Source organism: Rhinolophus sinicus, chromosome 14 (genome assembly GCF_057876585.1).
Source record: "Rhinolophus sinicus isolate RSI-liver-muscle chromosome 14, RSI-T2T, whole genome shotgun sequence".
NCBI classification, from domain to species: Eukaryota; Metazoa; Chordata; class Mammalia; order Chiroptera; family Rhinolophidae; genus Rhinolophus; species Rhinolophus sinicus.
The window spans coordinates 93,592,993-93,610,093 of NC_142514.1; the positions used below are offsets into that span (position 1 = coordinate 93,592,993).

The following is a 17,101-nucleotide window of genomic DNA, read 5'->3' on the forward strand; positions in this document are numbered from 1 at the left end:
GAAGATTTTTATGAAAATAAAGCTAACATACAATATTATATTAGTTGCAGGTGTATACCATAGTTATTCATATTATTTGTACACCTAAAGAAGTGATCACCATGATAAATCCAGCAACCATCTGACACCGTACCACGCTATCACAGTGTTATTGGCTATATTGCCTATCCCCGTGACTTGTTTGATACCTAGAAATTTGGACTTCTAATTCCTCTTCACGTTTCCCCCGTTTTTAATTTTTCCATTAAAGTTGACATTCATTATTACTTGATACTAATTTCAAGTGCACAGCATAGTGGAGAGACATTTATATAATTCAAGAGGGGATTCCCCCTCACTAGTCTGGTGCCCACCTGACACTACACATAGTTGTTACCGTATTACTGACTATATTTCCTATGCTTTATTTTACGTCCCCATGACTCTTTTATAACTACCAATTTATACTTCTTAGTCCCTTCACCTTTTTCATCCTGCCCTTCAATGTTAATTGCAGCGTTTTTTACAATGGCCAAGATGTGGAAGCAGCCTGGGTGTCCGTCGATAGAAGAATGGATGGAAAGGGGTGGTACACATATACAGTGGAAAATTGCTTAGCCATGGAGGAGAATGGGTTTTTTTCCCCATCTGCGGCGGCTGGATGGACCTGGAGGCTGTTGTGCTGAATGGAGTGTCAGACTAAAAAGAAAGCAGATGCAGTGTGATTTGCCTGTCCCTCAAGCCCCCTCCCATCTCTCACCCTGACAAATCTAGTACCCATCTGATACCATGCATAGTTTTTGCAATACTATTGACTACATTCCTTATGCTATACCCTACATCCCCATGACTACTGTGTAACAACCAATTTGTACTTCTTAATCCCGTCCCTTTTTCACCCACCGCCCCAATCCCTCTCCCACCTGACAACCATCAAAATGTTTTCTGTATCTATGAATTTGTTTTAGTTTTGTTTTATTTTTTTCTTTAGATTCCATATATAAGTGAAATCACACTGCATCTGTCTTTCTTTTTAGTCTGACATATTCCACTCAGCACAACACCCTCCAGGTCCATCCAGCCACCGCAGATGGAAAAAAAACCATTCTCTTCCATGGCTGAGCAATTTTACACTGTGTATATGGACCACCCCCTCTTTATCCATTCTTCTGTTGACGGACACACAGGCTGCCTCCACATCTTGGCCATTGTAAATAATGCTGCAATGAACGTATAGATGCACATGTCCCCTCAAAGTACTGTTTTGGGTTTCTTCAGGTAAATACCCAGAAGTGGGATTACTCGGTTCTTCTTTGTGTCTTGTTAGAGCCTTTGTTTTTTTTGTTGTTGTTTTTTAAGAGAGCTGCCCTTTTTTTTTCCTTTTTCATTTTTTTGTTTGTTTTTTAAGATTTTATTGGGGAAGGGGAACAGGACTTTACTGGGGAGCAGTGTGTACTTCCAGGCCTTTTTTCCAAGTCAAGTTGTTGTCCTTTCAATCTTAGTTGTGGAGTGTGCCATTCAGCTTCAAGTTGTTGTCCTTTCAGTCTTAGTTGTGGCAGGCGCAGCTCAGCTCCAGGTCCAGTTGCCGTTTCTAGTTGCAGGGGGCACAGCCCACCATCCCTTGCAGGAGTCCAACCAGCAACCTTGTGGTTGAGAGGACGCATTCCAACCAACTGAGCCATCCGGGAGCTCAGCGGCAGTTCAGCTCAAGGTGCCGTGTTCAATCTTAGTTGCAGGGGACGCTGCCCACCATCCCTTGCGGGACTCGAGGAGTTGAACCAGCAACCTTGTGGTTGAGAGCCCACTGGCCCATGTGGGAATCGAACCGGCAGCCTTTGGAGTTAGGAGCATGGAGCTCTAACCGCCTGAGCCACCGGGCCAACCCTAGCCTTTGTTTTAAAGTCTGTTTTGTCTGGTATAAGTATTGCTACCCCAGGATTTTTTTTGTTTGGTTTTTTTCCGTTTCCATTTTCATGAAATATCTTTTCTATCCCTTTACTTTCAGTCTGTGTTTGTCTTTCCATCTGAAGTGAGTTTGTTGTAGGCAGCATATGTAAGGGTCTTGTTGTTTTTACCCATTCAGCCACCCTATCTTTTTTTTTTATCCAAAATTTATTTATTAAAGCTACAATAAAATACCTTTCAATGCATACAAAAATTATAAAATAACTGATGCTTTTTCAATAAAGATACCAGCTATAACATTTACTGACAAGAGAAAACTATATGTTTAATGACTTTTATTCTGTTTTCAGTCACCTTATTGAACGATACATCATGAAATCATTAGTTGTACATCTAGGAAATTTACCAATGGAGCAATGGAGCTCTCTTCCACTGGTGTATATATTCTAACTTGTCTCATGTGAGTGTCTCTTCCATTTTGTTGATTGGCTAGAACAGCAGTCTGTATCATGAATGTTTCTTATGATTATCAATCAGTTAAGGGAACGTGAATCCAGCCACTTGGTTCCATCAATTCAAGTTGTCGAATTTCTTGGAGATTGTGGAAATTATTTCCTACTCTGACTGAGATTTTGCTTGGAGTATAGCTTTCATCAGATTTGTAGTCTGCATAAATACATAGTCTTCACTGTTGTTTTTCTTCTGAATTGGATGTTCACTAAATGGGGCTGGCAGCCATCTGACTGCCAGTAAGTTTCTAGACTGTCATCTCATTACTAATCCACCCCACATCCTGGTTTGCAAGATGAGAGTGAGTGACCAACCAGCTTGTGACCCACTTTTCCGTACTGTTCCAGTCCTTTCTGCATAGGGTCAGCACCAGGAGGTGTCTTGTTTGGTGTGGTCATTTTTAAAATAGTAGCTTGCAGACCTGGCTTGCCGCAGCTCAAGGGTTTAGGCTTGCCGCAGCTCAAGGGAGTGCAGCTCTGTGCCACTCCCACTCAGCTTCTCAGGATAACCTGGCTTCCCCAACGACATTGAATTGGTGTCGCAGCTCAGCCATCCTGTCTTTTGATTGGAGCATTTAAACCATTTACATTGAAAGTAATGGTTGATAGGTATGTAGTTATTGCCATTTTATTGTTCATAGTTCTTTTTTTGTTTGTTTGTTTGTTTTTTAAGATTTTATTGGGGAAGGGGAACAGGACTTTATTGGGGAACAGTGTGTACTTCCACGCCTTTTTTCTAAGTCAAGTTGTTGTCCTTTCAATCTTAATTGTGGAGGGTGCCGTTCACCTCCAAGTTGTTGTCCTTTCAGTCTTAGTTGTGGAGGGCGCAGCTCAGCTCCAGGTCCAGTTGCCGTTGCTAGTTGCAGCGGGTGCAGCCCACCATCCCTTGCGGGAGTCAAACCGGCAACCTTATGGTTGAGAGGATGCGTTCCAACCAACTGAGCCATCCGGGAGCTCAGCGGCAGCTCAGCTCAAGGTACCGTGTTCAATCTTAGTTGCAGGGGGCGCTGCCCACCATCCCTTGCGGGAGTCGAGGAATCAAACTGGCAACCTTGTGGTTGAGAGCCCACTGGCCCATGTGGGAATCGAACTGGCAGCCTTTGGAGTTAGGAGTACGGAGCTCCAACCGCCTGAGCTACCGGGCCAGCCCACATTGTTCACAGTTTTGATCCTTTTTTTCTTTTCTTTTTTTCTTTTTTTTTTTATCTTAAAGAAGTCCCTTGAAGATTCCTTAGTATTTTCTTGTCTGGGAAGCTCTTTATGTGTCCTTCGATTCTAAATGATAGCTTTGTTGGGTAGAGTAATCTTGGTTGTAGGTCATTGCTTTTAACCACTTTGAATTTTTCACCACTTTGAATATTTCCTGCCAATCCCTCTGACCTGCAGTTTCTGTTGAGAAATCAGCTGACAGTCTTATGGGAGCTCCCTTGTAGGTAACTAACTGCTTTTCTCTTGCTGCTTTTGGGATTCGATCTTTGTCTTTAACCTTTGGCATTTTAACAATGATGTGTCTTGGTGTGGGCATCTTTAGGTTCGTCTTGTTTGGGACACTCTGTGCTTCCTCGGCTTGTATATTTATTTCCTTCTCCAGGTTAGGGAAGTTTTTTTGTCATTATTTCTTCAAATAGGTTTTTAATCCCTTGCTCTCTCTCTTCTCTTTCTGTAACACTATGATGTGACTGTTGGTACACTTGATATTGTCCCAGAGGCCCCTTAAACTGTCCTCATTTTTTGGATTCTTTTTTCTTTTTGTTGTGCTGATTGGGTGTTTTCTGTTGCCTTATCTTTTAAATTGCTGATTTGATCCTCTGCTTCATCTAACCTACTGTTGATTCCTTCTAATATATTCTTCATTTCTGTTATTGTATTCTTTATTTCTAACTGGTTCTTTTCTATGTTTTCTATCTGCACTTTTATATTTTCTATCTCTTTGTTGAAGGTTTTCCTGTGATCATTGAGCGTCCGTTCAAAACCAGTGTTTTGAACTCTACATCTGGTAGATTGTTTGTCTGCATTCTGTTTAGTTCTTTTTCTGGAGCTTTATTCTGTTCTTTTATTTGGACATGTTTCTTTGTCTCCCCATTTTGGCTGCCTCCTCATGTTTGTTTCTATGTATTAGGTAGGGCTGCTATGTCTCCCAGTCTTAGTAGAGTGGCCTTATGTAGTAGGTGTGCTGTGGGGTTCAGTGGCACAGTCTCCCTGTTCACCTAAGCCGGGTGCTCCAGGTGTGTCCCTTATGAGGGTTGTGTGTGCCCTCCTGTTGTAGTTGAGCTTTGGTTTCTGTTTGAACATCAGTGGTGGGATTGATCCTCAGGCTGATTGGTTGTGAGGACTGGCTGTGACTATAGTGGAGGAGCTACTGTGTAGGGGCTGACCCGACAGAGCAGGATTTGCTTTAGCAGGACTCTGGTAACTGCCCAGCCTGCCCTTGGAGTTTGATGTCCTTGGAGGTAGTCAATGATGCTCCCACTGTGTCGGTGAAACTGGCCACTTGGTATGCCAACCACAGGGCTTCCTGGCAGGGGCTCTACCACACGTCAAGTTCAGCTGCAACCTCTGCCCTGCCTGAGACCACCTGGTATGAACCACAAAGCAGTCGGCAGATGGGCGCCACCCACATTGGGCTTGGTGGTGCCTTGTGAGGCCAAGCCACAGACTGAGGCTGGCTTTCGCTAGTGCCAGGCTTAAGGCTGCCCAGTCACAGGTACAGGACTCACCAAAGCCAGATGCTGCCTGTTTGGGTTTTGTGAACTTTTGAGAGATTTTAGGAATGTCTACAGCATGAGCCATGACAGGTCATTTATATGGAAAAGCCACCAGAAGTAGCTTGGGTGGGCCCGACATTTGGTGAGGTGGGGTCTCAGAGAATCAGCACAAGTGAACAGTGTTAGCCAGGTTGATGGAGACTCAGATCTGGCAGCTGCCTGGGCTTGCACCCCAGGAACAGGGAAGGGCTCAATAAAGAAACTGTAGCCTCCCCCAACACTTATGTCTAGACAAAATCTGCCCTTCCAGCCCTTGCTCTGCAGCCAGACAACTCAGTTCTTAACCATATGTCCCTGACTCCTTTCAAGCTACTGCCCCACCACTGGAGCTCAGAGTGAGTGAGTCCATCAGCAAGTAGGTTCACGCATGGGCCCTTCATGATGACTCCACCTACCCTCTGGTACTTCAGCTACCCTCTGTCTCACTCAGCCATAATCTCTGCTGGTTTTCACAGCCAGAAGTTATGGGACTTCTCTCCCCAGCACTGAAACCTGGGGTGGGGAGCCTGGTGTGTGGCTCGGACCCCTCCTCACTTCTCAGCGGAGGACCTCCACAGCAGAGATATCCCTCCCAGTTTTTAATGGTCACACACAGGTGTGGGACCAGCCTGTCCCATGTCTCTGCCCCTCCTACCAGTCTCAAGGTGGCTTCTTCTGTATATCTGTAGTTGTAGGGCTTCAGTTCAGCTAGACTTCAGGTGATTCTCAGTGATGGCTGTTCTGTGATTTAGTTGTAATTTTGATGTGGTTGTGACAGGATATAAGCACAGCATTTACCTATTCTGCCATCTTGACTGGATCTGCCTTGAAAATGTGTGTTTCTTTAATGTTCATCAGAAGATACGCAGTAAGGAGGCAAAATTGGGACCATAAAAGAGGTTTTAGTTAGTATTTATGGTAAATTTTATGCTTTGTGTATATGTACAGATTATACAGTAATCAGTCTAGGTCTGCTTATATACAGTTTTTTTAGATGAGTGATTTTGATAAATCACAATAATTAAAAATTAGAAGTCCACACATATACACTCCTTTTATAAAAAGTAATTTAGTCAGTAACACAGGTACATCGTAAATGACTCAAACAATTTTCCATTCATGTTTGAGAGTTTACCAGTTAGCTTTTTCTAAGACTTCCATTTTTAATACTGGTATTTGTTTTGTTTTGTTTGTAGAGCACATTTTCTTCATAGTATTCTGAATATAATACAGTTACCTTTGAGGTGTGTTTTCATGCACTTTAATCATACTTGTAAAACCTAAAATTTTCATATGGATAAGTATGCCTGAAGTCAAGCTACATTGAAGTCATATGCTATTTTAAACAAAATACATTATATAAATTTATGTAATTTTGTGAGAATTTTAGTATATGTGCTGCCAAAGCGAGCATGTTTTTGTGAGAATTTTAAACATGAAGCAGTCAAGTCAAAAAGAAAGATTTCTTTACTAAATCATCTTTCTTGGTGTTTTCAAAAATTAAACTATTTGTCAACTCTTTGTATTTTTTATGGTAATTCCCTATAATACCTCTTTTTTTCCCCAAGACTCTATTGGGGAAGGGGAACAGGACTTTAATGGGGAACAGTGTGTACTTCCAGGCCTTTTTTCCAAATCAAGTTGTTGTCCTTTCAATCTTAGTTGTGGAGGGCACAGCTCAGCTCCAGGTCCAGTTGCCATTTCTAGTTACAGGGGGCACAGCCCACCATCCCTTGTGGGAGTCAAACCGGCAACCTTGTGGTTGAGAGCCCACTGGCCCGTGTGGGAATTGAACCGGCAGCCTTCGGAGTTAGGAGCATGGATCTCTAACCGCCTGAGCCACTGGGCCGGTCCTATAATACCCTTTTTAATATATGCTAGATATGGCATAAATATTTTGTCTTGAGCCAAGAAAATCCGAACTCAATTTAAAAATTAAACTATGAAAACCTTTTTACTTTTGGTACTTGAGTTCATATGAAAAAGATTTCAAATTTTAATATAGGCAACTTATAGAAAGAGGGGTAGAGAAAGTGTACTTGCATTTTTCCAGCCAGATTACTTTCATGAGCATTTTAAAGGCAATAATATTTAAAAGAACATTACTAAAATCTTTTTTCAATGTGTAACATCATCTGTTCTGTGGACAGAATTGTTTAGTGACTTCGGTACAATGTTTGTGTGGTTTTTTTTAATTTATCATTATAATTATGGATCTTTGGGTAGTCCTAGTCAACAGTGATTAAAAAAATATTTTCTTGAATCTCTCTCACACCCACCCATCCCTTTCTTAATGGATCACCTGAGGAGAGCTTTGTCCCTTTTCAGATATTTCTGTTTTTTGAGTTCTCTGATAGATTGAAAAGGGTTTCAGAGTGTGGGTTCTTCATGTAGTCTGCGACTGCATCCTGGCCTGCCTTTTACTTCCTCCACAACCCAAGAAGCTCTCACTGTAAGATTTGGGGGTCCTATTTATTTCATCTGGTGCATGTTCAAATAGACGTTGAAACCATGGCACATCTATGATTTGAGACCCAATAATCTAAGATTTTCAATGGGGAATTGTGAACTCAGACCTCTGGGGTGTATGAGACTTACAAGGTGGATTCAGGTAGGCCAGCTTTGTCAAATTGGGATTTTGGTAGTTCCAGTGATGGTTTCGATACTGCTTAATACAAACCCCCCTACTCAGGGCACTGGCTCCCTGGTCTGTATACTGAAGCCCACATTCCTTGGCCTGATAGTGAAGGCTGCGTATGTCCTACCCTGACTTCACTGTCTAGCCTTTCGTTCAGATTCTCAGCTAGAATGTCCAGGAAAATATCCAGATCCCAGGATAGAATGGGGTTTTCCTCTTCCAGATTTGAGTGGCAAGTCACCAGCACCACTTTCTACTTTGCAATATTCATTTCTGCAGGCTTCATCTCCCCTACTAGGCTTTGTTCTAGAAGCAAGGATTATGTGCCTCTGTGGTGCCTATCAGGGTTTTATACACAGTTGATCCTCAGTAAAGTTTGATAAGTGAATGCATGTGTCCTCTTGAAGCCTTCATGAATCATCTGTTGGTGGTAAGTGATCAGAATTGCCCTGAAATGTGTATGAAATGATAGGCAGTCCCTTCATGGTAGGGTTGCCAGATTTAGCAAATAGAATTATCGGAATCCAATTAAATTTAATTTCACATAACAACATATAATTTTTAGTATAAGTGTGTCCCAAATACTGCATGAAAACAGTGATGCAAAAAAATTATTCACTGTTTATATGAAATTCTAATACCACTGGATGCCTTGCATTTATCTGGCACTGCTATTCTGTGATTGTGGCTAAAGTAGTAACGGGGCTAATTCTGCTGTCCAAAATGTCACCCTTCCATCTGGTCATAGTTGTCAGATGTGTGACGTTTCCTTACAATGCACATAGTCATGGTGAAGTCAAACCTTTTTGTTCACAGACACCACCTGAACAGACATGAACTAGACTGTGTATCCCTCCCCTCAGCTGCCCTGTACTGAGCACAGTGCCAGGTGCATGGAGGGCATAGCAGACGTGGTGCCTGGCCTCTTGGAGAGAGTGTATGTTCTAGGGGAAAGGTTCGTCAGTCAGACGGCAGAGGCACTGTGATGATCGGCCATAAGCACTTTACGGGAGGTGTGGCCTGTCCCTGAGCAGCCTGACCCAGCCTTTGTGTTCCTGGGTGGCATCTGAATTTAGATCTTTCAGGCATAGCTTTGTGTTTGGAGGCCTGTGGGTATACCGTGTTTCCCGAAAATAAGACCTAGCTAGACCATCAGCTCTAATGTGTCTTTTGGAGCAAAAATTAATATAAGACCCGGTCTTATTTTAGTATAAGACCCAGTCTTATAATATAATATAATATAATATAATATAATATAATATAATATAATATAATATAATATAATATAATATAATATAATATAATATAATATAATATAACATAATATATAATACAATACAATATATAATATGATATAATATATAATATAATATAATACCGGCTATAATATAATATAATAATATAATATAATACTGGGTCTTATATAATATATATACTGGGCCTTGTATTAATTTTTTCTCCAAAAGACCCTCTAGAGCTGATGGTCTGGCTAGGTCTTATTTTCAGGGAAACATGGTAGCTCGTTTGTGAAGCTAGAAGAAATCCATTGAGGCTCCCATGAAAAGCTGACGATGGCCCAAGGTAAGGCAAGCGACAAAGATATGGGTCATTTCAGCGGGAATGAAACTAAAGTCCGGAATTGTTTAACTTATTCAAGTTCAGTGTCCCTGCCCCTGAACCTCTTGTTACTCCTCTACACCACCTTGTTGCTTTGAGGGCAGCCTCTAGCTCCTGACCGTCATCACTAACTACGCAGTCCTTCCCAACCACAGCTCAGAGTTGTATGTCGTCGGTGGAATCAGAAGTGCCACATCCGTCAAGATCTCTTAGGACTTACCTCACTTATTTGCATTTGACCCCTTTCTTCCATGCATTCTTCTTGCTTCTTTCTTTACTCTCTCGTTCCCCCTTCCTCTCTTCCTCCCTCCCTTCCAGAAATAAAAGCCCTTATTATGTATAAGCTCTATCCCAGAATCGGGGATCCTGGTGAATAAGCCACGGAAGTTTGCCGCTTTCTTGACCTTACACTTAAATGAGAGGAGACTTGCATTCAAAGGCGAAGTACTGCCCCAGCTTGGAAGCACAGTGCTGTGACGGAGTGGCTGGGACAGGGTAGTCACTGAAGGGGAAAAAGTCCTCTCTAAACAGGTGCCATTTAAGCTGAGAGGTGGATGATGAGACAGAGCCAGCCAAGCAATGAGCCAGTGCAACAACTTTCTAGAGAGACAACAGCAAGTGCAGAAGCTCTGAAACAGGTACGGGCTTGACTCATTTGAGGAACAGAAAGCCATAGTTCCTGGGACAAAATTAATGAAGAGGAGAGTAACATAGGCCATGTAAGGACACAGTGAGAAGATGGCTGTCTTGAAGCCAACGAGAGAGATCTCACCAGAAATCAGCCCTGCTGACATCTTAATCTTTGACTTCTGGCCCCCACAATCATAAGAAAATAAATGTCTGATGTTTCAGCCCTCCAGTCTGTGGAACTTTGTGATGGCAGCCCTAGAAAACCAATCCAGCCTTCTTGTCCTGCCCACTCCTTTTACAAAGCATGGCTTCCACCAGCGCTGTGTACGGAGCCCTGCCACCTGCCTCACTAGTCCAGCCCTCCTCCACCTACCACCTGCTCCTTCTCCTGAATCTACCACCTTGTTCACGTGACCATACGTAGGTGCTCTTACCCAAAACTGGGACTTTGTCCTAAAGATTTCCGCTCATCATCCTCCTCCCCCTCCCCCTCCCACAGGGAGTACCAGGGCTTGTCTCTTCCACTCCCAGAGGCATCAGGCAGACCCGTCTCCATGTTCATCCCTAGCAGTGTAACCTGTAACTTGGTTATCCTTACCTAGGAAAGGGCTCCTAACCTGCTGTCTGCAGAGTAGGTGTTTGATGGCACTTGTGGTAGTAGGTCACATTTTGATGACATAATGTCTATACCACCATCCAAAACGTGTGAATCGTGTCATTCCCTTGTTCAAGTGTTCTCAAATCTAAATCTGATACAACTGCATGCGACGTACCAGCACCTGCACGCTCTCACTCAGTCTCCCTGTCTCAGTTTCTCTTGCCACTCCTCTCTCCTCACAGCACCAACCCATTTACCATTCTGTAAAGTTCCCAGATATTGACATGCCTCTGTGCTTTTATACCTGTTGTTTCCCCATTTGAAATCGCCTCCACCTTCACCCCACCTGTTCACTCTAATTTCTGCTAGAATGTCAAGCCACTTAACGTAAGGGCCTTGTCCTCCCATCCTGTCAGCCACACCAGTTAGCACGCAGTAGTGGCTCTGTGAATTTCGTTGAGTAAAAGAAGGAATGTGTCCTAAAGGCCTTCCCTCTGTAGTTTTCCAAAGGAGGTGATTATGTACTCCCAGGGGATATTGGCAATGTCTGCAGACATTTTTCATCATCATATCTAGTGAGTCAGGCCAGGGGTCTGCAACACATTCTACTATGCATATGACAATGGAGAATAAATAACCTAGCCCTAAATGTCAATAGTGCCAATGTTCAGAAACTCCACCTTAGCTTCTGTCCCTCAGGGAGCTGCCCTTCCCAGCCAAGCTCCTACTCCCACAGCTCTGCTTGTGCCTTTGTGGTGGCTCTTAGGAAATGACTCTGATCAGGGCTCTTCTTTATCCTACCCTTTCTATATGAACTCCTTGAGGCCGGGAACCTTTGTGCTTGTAGGTACTGCCCTAGGGCTCTGTAAGTAACAATTGAGAAGAATGAATAAAAAAAGAAATGAATGGTAGAAGATGCTATATATATGCAATTATAGTTGATATTCAATATTATTTTACATTAGTGTCCTGTTGCCTCCACATTTTACACATGGGTCAGCTCTGCATCTCTGTATCTGGTGGTTAGGACTGGAGATGCAGACAAGAGATGGGTGGAGCATGAACAGAGCTGTGTGAGAGCTTGTTGACCAGGGCACTACTGTGAGACAGACTCTAGGTAATTGGCATGCAAACTAATTTCATGATTCATTTGTACTGTGTGTGCACTAGACTTCACAGAGGAGAAGGTGGCAAGAATAATTATTGCTGCCCAGTGGAAGACTGCGGTGCTGGAAATGTCCAATACAGTACTCAGGAGCCCATGTGGCTCTGGAGTTCTTGAAGTGTGGCTGGTGCAACGAAGGAGCTCGATGTTCAGTTTTATTCATTTTAATTAAAGTAAACTTAAGTGGCCACATTTGGCCCATGCACTACAGACTTGAAGGCTGTTTCGGGGCTGCTCCACCACACATGGTAGTCTTGGGAACATTTTCTTAACCTTATCACAGCTCATCGTGGGCAGGGAAGAATGAGAAGTAATACAAAGTTCTAAAAAATAAAAAACAATGCAGTGGGAAAAGTAGTCCATTTTCCCAGAGACCTTAATGGTCTGGGTCACGTGATCAGCGTGTGGCTAATGGAAGTCAGGCTTAGCTGGGCAGGAGGGGAAAAGCATGACAGGCAAGCCAGGGCCACCCTCAGACACTCCCAAACTCACAGCCCGGGGCAAAAAAGTACTGCCAGTGCCCAGCCATGCCGCAGTAATGTTCCCGGACCTCTTTGACCTTTGAACAGGTTCCAGTGTACACTACTTTCAGATGGGAATGAGTAGAAATTAGTTCTAGAATATAAAATTTGTTAATAAATTATACAGCCTATGGCGAGATGAGAATGTCTTTTGGCATTTACTTTGAGGGGATGTGATTTTTAATAAGTATTTTTAATTGTTAATAGATAAAATAAGCCCAGTCAGCAAATATATTTTGAATGCCTATTGCTATGACCCCACTATCAGTCAGCATTGGGGCATTGTGGGTACAGAGACCCAGAGAGTAGTTTACAGGCTCTCGGCCTCACGTGGAAGGGTGCTGGCTCCGGTGGTAGATGGCCGTGGGCTGTGGCCGATTAGCTGATTGGCCGCTGGTATAACTGCTGCGGCTACGGAGGAGAGCCGAGGACTGCTGAGGATTGCTGAGGAGCCGAGCAGAGCCGAGGAGAGCGGAAGAGGAGAGCCAAGGAGAGCGGAAGAGAGGAGAGGAACAGAGTCGAGAGAGTGGAGGAGAGTCGTCAGTCGGTTGCAGAAAGGCTGATGGCAGGTCGCGCGTCCGGTGGGCCCAGCCTCCAGTGAGACCATAGTGGTATGACTCCCCTACCTATGGCTCCGTGGGTGTTCCTTTTTGGCCTCACCATATCCTGCGTTCTTATGTGGGGAGCGGGACCAGAGACCTCGCAGGCCGCCCCGCACGACAAATGGCAGAGCGAGCAGGGTCTCCCGCAGGACAGGCATATTTGAGAGGACTGTAAGACAACCCCCAAACTCCATGGAGCTCAGACACTTTTGCAAAAACATTTGACTTTTTAAAATACGATTTTTTTTCACTCCTATACCGTTTAACTGTAATATTTTTGGCAAAATAGCCTTTAATACTTGGGATATGTTTATTCCCTTACTAGTTTCAACAAAAGTTCATCGTCACCAAGTCAGTGCCAACAGGAGTCCTCAATTTGGGGTGTGGTGAGGGGAGAGACTTTATTCAGTGAAAACAGCTCAATTGTGAAACATCTCATCTCGTCTGTCGAACAAGGAGGCTCGACAGCTCAACTGTGATACACTTCAGCTGTGGAACCCTATGGCTGTGGAACAGCATGGTTGTGAGGTGGGCCTGGGCAAGAAGACCTCTAGGGTTATAGCCCAGCTCCCCTGTCTCAGCTCCAGCCAGGAGAACGCAGCCTTTGCCTCACCTGGAGGGATTTGAAGCTGGCTCATACAGAGACGAGTCCCCGCCTCTGGTCCCTGATTGGTCCATTTTCATGCAAATGAGGACTCTAAACTATGAGCATAGTTTAATTGGTCCTGATTGGTCAGAATGGAGCTGCTCTGACTGATTAGTGAAGACGTAAATGAAGCCATAGCTTGCATCTCCGATTAGAGGGGAACGTTCTCAGTCCTATTGGTTGAATTTTGATCCTAGGAGCTCTCTTGTAAGGGTTGACTCAGAAGGCAGGAGGCTTGGAAGCCCAGTCCGTGGCCTGTCCCTGAAATGCAGTGTGCATGAGGGAACTGTGCAAACATTGGCTGGTAGGCTCTGGTTCTGCGTTTGATCCCAGTTACCCAGGAGGTGTCCTTTTTGGCAGGTATATTCTTTTTGGTTTAACACTAGATAGCTCGTGGAACTAAAACAATAGATGTAACATGTTTCTTTCTACATAATAAGAGAAGAAAGATTTAGGTGAAAATGAGATAAATGTGTTTTCACTTTGGAATTGTAAAGAAAGCACTCAGCAGTATTTAAGATATTTGATATCATTATTCTCTCCTATTCTATTAATGTTTTAATATTAAATATTTTAATAGTAAAAGTAGATGGTTATTTAAGGAAGAAATTTTTTCACAACTGGATGATTTTTAACAGGACAATTTAATATATGACCCTTTTGTTAGTAGCTACATGGCCATTCTTCCAGGTGGAATCCCCCTGGCTTTTCTCAGAGTGGTAGTATGATCAGATTAGAAGTGTGAGTAAAATATTATTATAATTGGTTAAAGCATTAGGCTCATAAATTGATCAATAATTTTTCAAGAACATCATAGGTTATAATTTAATTTCATTAAAGAAAAATGTGATAGCTAAAATGACAAGATGTTTATTTTTGTGTCAGGTATTCTGTGATTAATTAATTAAATATTTCTCATCGGTGGTGACCTCTTGTCTCTCAGCCACACACTGACTTTCACAGCTGTGCCTCCTTCCTTCTGACTGCAGTCGAGAGAAACCAGATTGTCCCCCGCCACCTCTGAGCTCTGTCTTACCTAACTCGGGGGTGCCTGTCTGCCTTCCAGAAGGCTCCCTTTGGAGACGAGTATCAATGAGCTTCTGGGGTTCTGAACCCAAAGGTCTCAGGTTTATAAAAGGTTCACGGCAGGTCAAATATTGTTCAGTATATTTTTTTAAAGGGTTGCTTGAGCTAATTGAATTTCTTATATTCATTAATTCCTCTTCTTCCATCTCCACCCCCCTCCGAATAAATGGCCCTTCACAGGAATCCAATTTAGCCTCAATGCACCTTATTCACACTGCCTTTTATTGGAGCCACATTCCAGCCAGCTGTAAGACTGCCTGGCTGCCTCAGGTTTCCCAATTTAGCTCTGGAAATGATTTCAACATGGCAAAAACTTTTCACTGGCCAATTTGGAAAACAGGATTTAATTTGTGAAGAAAGCCCAAAATGGCAACTGAAAATGAAAAAGAGGATGGAGAAGGTTGGGACGGGGGACAACCAGAGAAAGGAGAAGAGAAACCTTTGTAATTCTCTTCCCGGTGCTCCTTCCTTCTCCCCAACCTGGCCTGGTTCCATTTTCTTAAGTTGAGGTTAGGACAGGGAGGTTTATGTAGGAGAGCTGTTCAGCCTTGCACTTTTGTCACTCTCCTTGGGGTTTCTCTTCTTGGCTTCAGTTTAATTGCAGCACTGGTATAAACAAGGGGCTAGTGTGGAGCCCTCTGCAGCTGAAGGAGAATGGGCAGCAATGGTTAGGAGGGGTCTTAGAACCCAGGCCGAATCACGTGTCTTGTCTGGGAGCAGCAGGTAGGAAGGGCACCGGTGCGCAGCTGTGAGGGAGAACGCGTGTCTAATTAAAGTAGGTTGGGCATCAAATGTTCACATTTCCACGGCAGGGGAGCAGAAAGTACTAACGCTTCCCTTACAAAACCATTGAACTTAAGCCACCCTGCTCAATTGGAGTCTGTTAGATCCGAAAGTTATTTTTAAGTAATTCATATGAGGTGTTAAAAGGTTAATTAAAAGTGGATTTCTTGTGGGCTTTGGTAAAGGATACGTTACTAAAATGCACACAGGTAGATTCTAGGTTCCGTAGGCAGATTGATTTCCAAGTCCAGGGAGAACATAGGTGTACTTCTAGGTAAGTTGTGTGTGTGTGTGTCCTTGCTTTCCTCTTTGGGTATATGCTTTAGTCTCTCCCAAGAGAAAAGAAATACTGTATTTACATTACTAAACATAATTTAGTAATACTGGTAAGTTTTATTTACATATCTACTGTGTTGCTTCTGTTGTATGGAATTTGTAATATCAAAATAAGCAAGTTTATTATTTGTAGTGGGGTTTTTTTGAACACTGCTTTTCGAATAATTTCAAAAACCTAATTAATACCTTCAGAAGTTAACCATTGACCATAACACTGTCTGTATTTAGCTGTATCATTTAGACATAGCTCCTAGATGTTCATCGTTGATTGAATTTGTGCAGTTCTTTGGTTTCATCAGCCCTTTCGGCACCTAGAAGAGATGTTGCTGGGGTCATATACCCTCCTGACATTGACACTGTTTCCCAGGTTTCTGGATCCTTGCCTCTGTCAGCCTAGCCCAGAGGTTCTCAAACTTCTAGCATGTATCAGAATGACCTGGAAGTTTTGTTAAAACACAGATTTTTTTGCCAACGCCAGAGTTTCTCATACAGTGGATCTGACTGGGTCCTCAGAATGTGCATGTTTAACAATTTCCCAAGTAATCCTGCTGCTGCGACTCTTGGTACCACAAGTGGAGAGCTAGCCATTCACCCACATCCTGACCCAACAATATGAAAGTGGTTTTAAAAATTTGCAGTTCTGGAGATCTAATATACAGCATGATGACAGTAGTTAATACTGTAAATTTGCTAAGAGGGTAGATCTTAAGTGTTCTCACCATGAATGAAAAAAGAAAAACAGAACATAGTAACTATGTGAGGTGATGGATATGTTAAGTATCTTTGTTAAGGTGATCATTTCACAATGTATAGATAAACACCGTATCAAGTTATCAAATTTTATACCTTAAATATGTACAGTTTTTGTCAGTTATACCTCAATAAAGCTGAAAAAAATTAGAATGACTAATTAGGAACTCACATATTTATACTAAGTTGATAATTTCTTTAAAATAAGGAGGAAGTGTTCTAATTATCCAGGACTGCCACTAACATTTTTCCAAATTATCATCATCTATTCTAGAAGTTCTGGGATTGGGCTAAGAACAGGAGTGGGCCCGCACTCTAGCACAGCCTCTCATGACAGCAGTTTATTCCATACTCCAGAGCATTTACTCTCTGCTCTGACCATGTAGGTATCACGGCTTGCACTTGGAACAGTTCTATACACCAGGGGAGATATGGATTTATATCTCAACTATCCTGAAGCCAACCATAGTGAGTGTTCCATTTAGGACAATGTCATGGAGAATGTATAGGAAAGAATAAAGAAAATGACTTGTAGAAGTGGAAACCACATGGCTCGACAAATGTTTGTGCACAGGAAGCAAAGGAAAGAATC

The 17,101-nt window shown here is 42.9% G+C and overlaps 1 protein-coding gene and 1 pseudogene across 2 annotated transcripts in view; one reads left to right on the top strand and one right to left on the bottom strand.

The window, feature by feature from the left end:
• Positions 1-17,101, top strand: part of GMDS (GDP-mannose 4,6-dehydratase) — a 649,419-nt gene that overhangs the window by 340,450 nt on the left and 291,868 nt on the right. The window lies entirely within an intron of this gene.
• Positions 1,676-2,792, bottom strand: LOC109458600 (anaphase-promoting complex subunit 10-like; annotated as a pseudogene).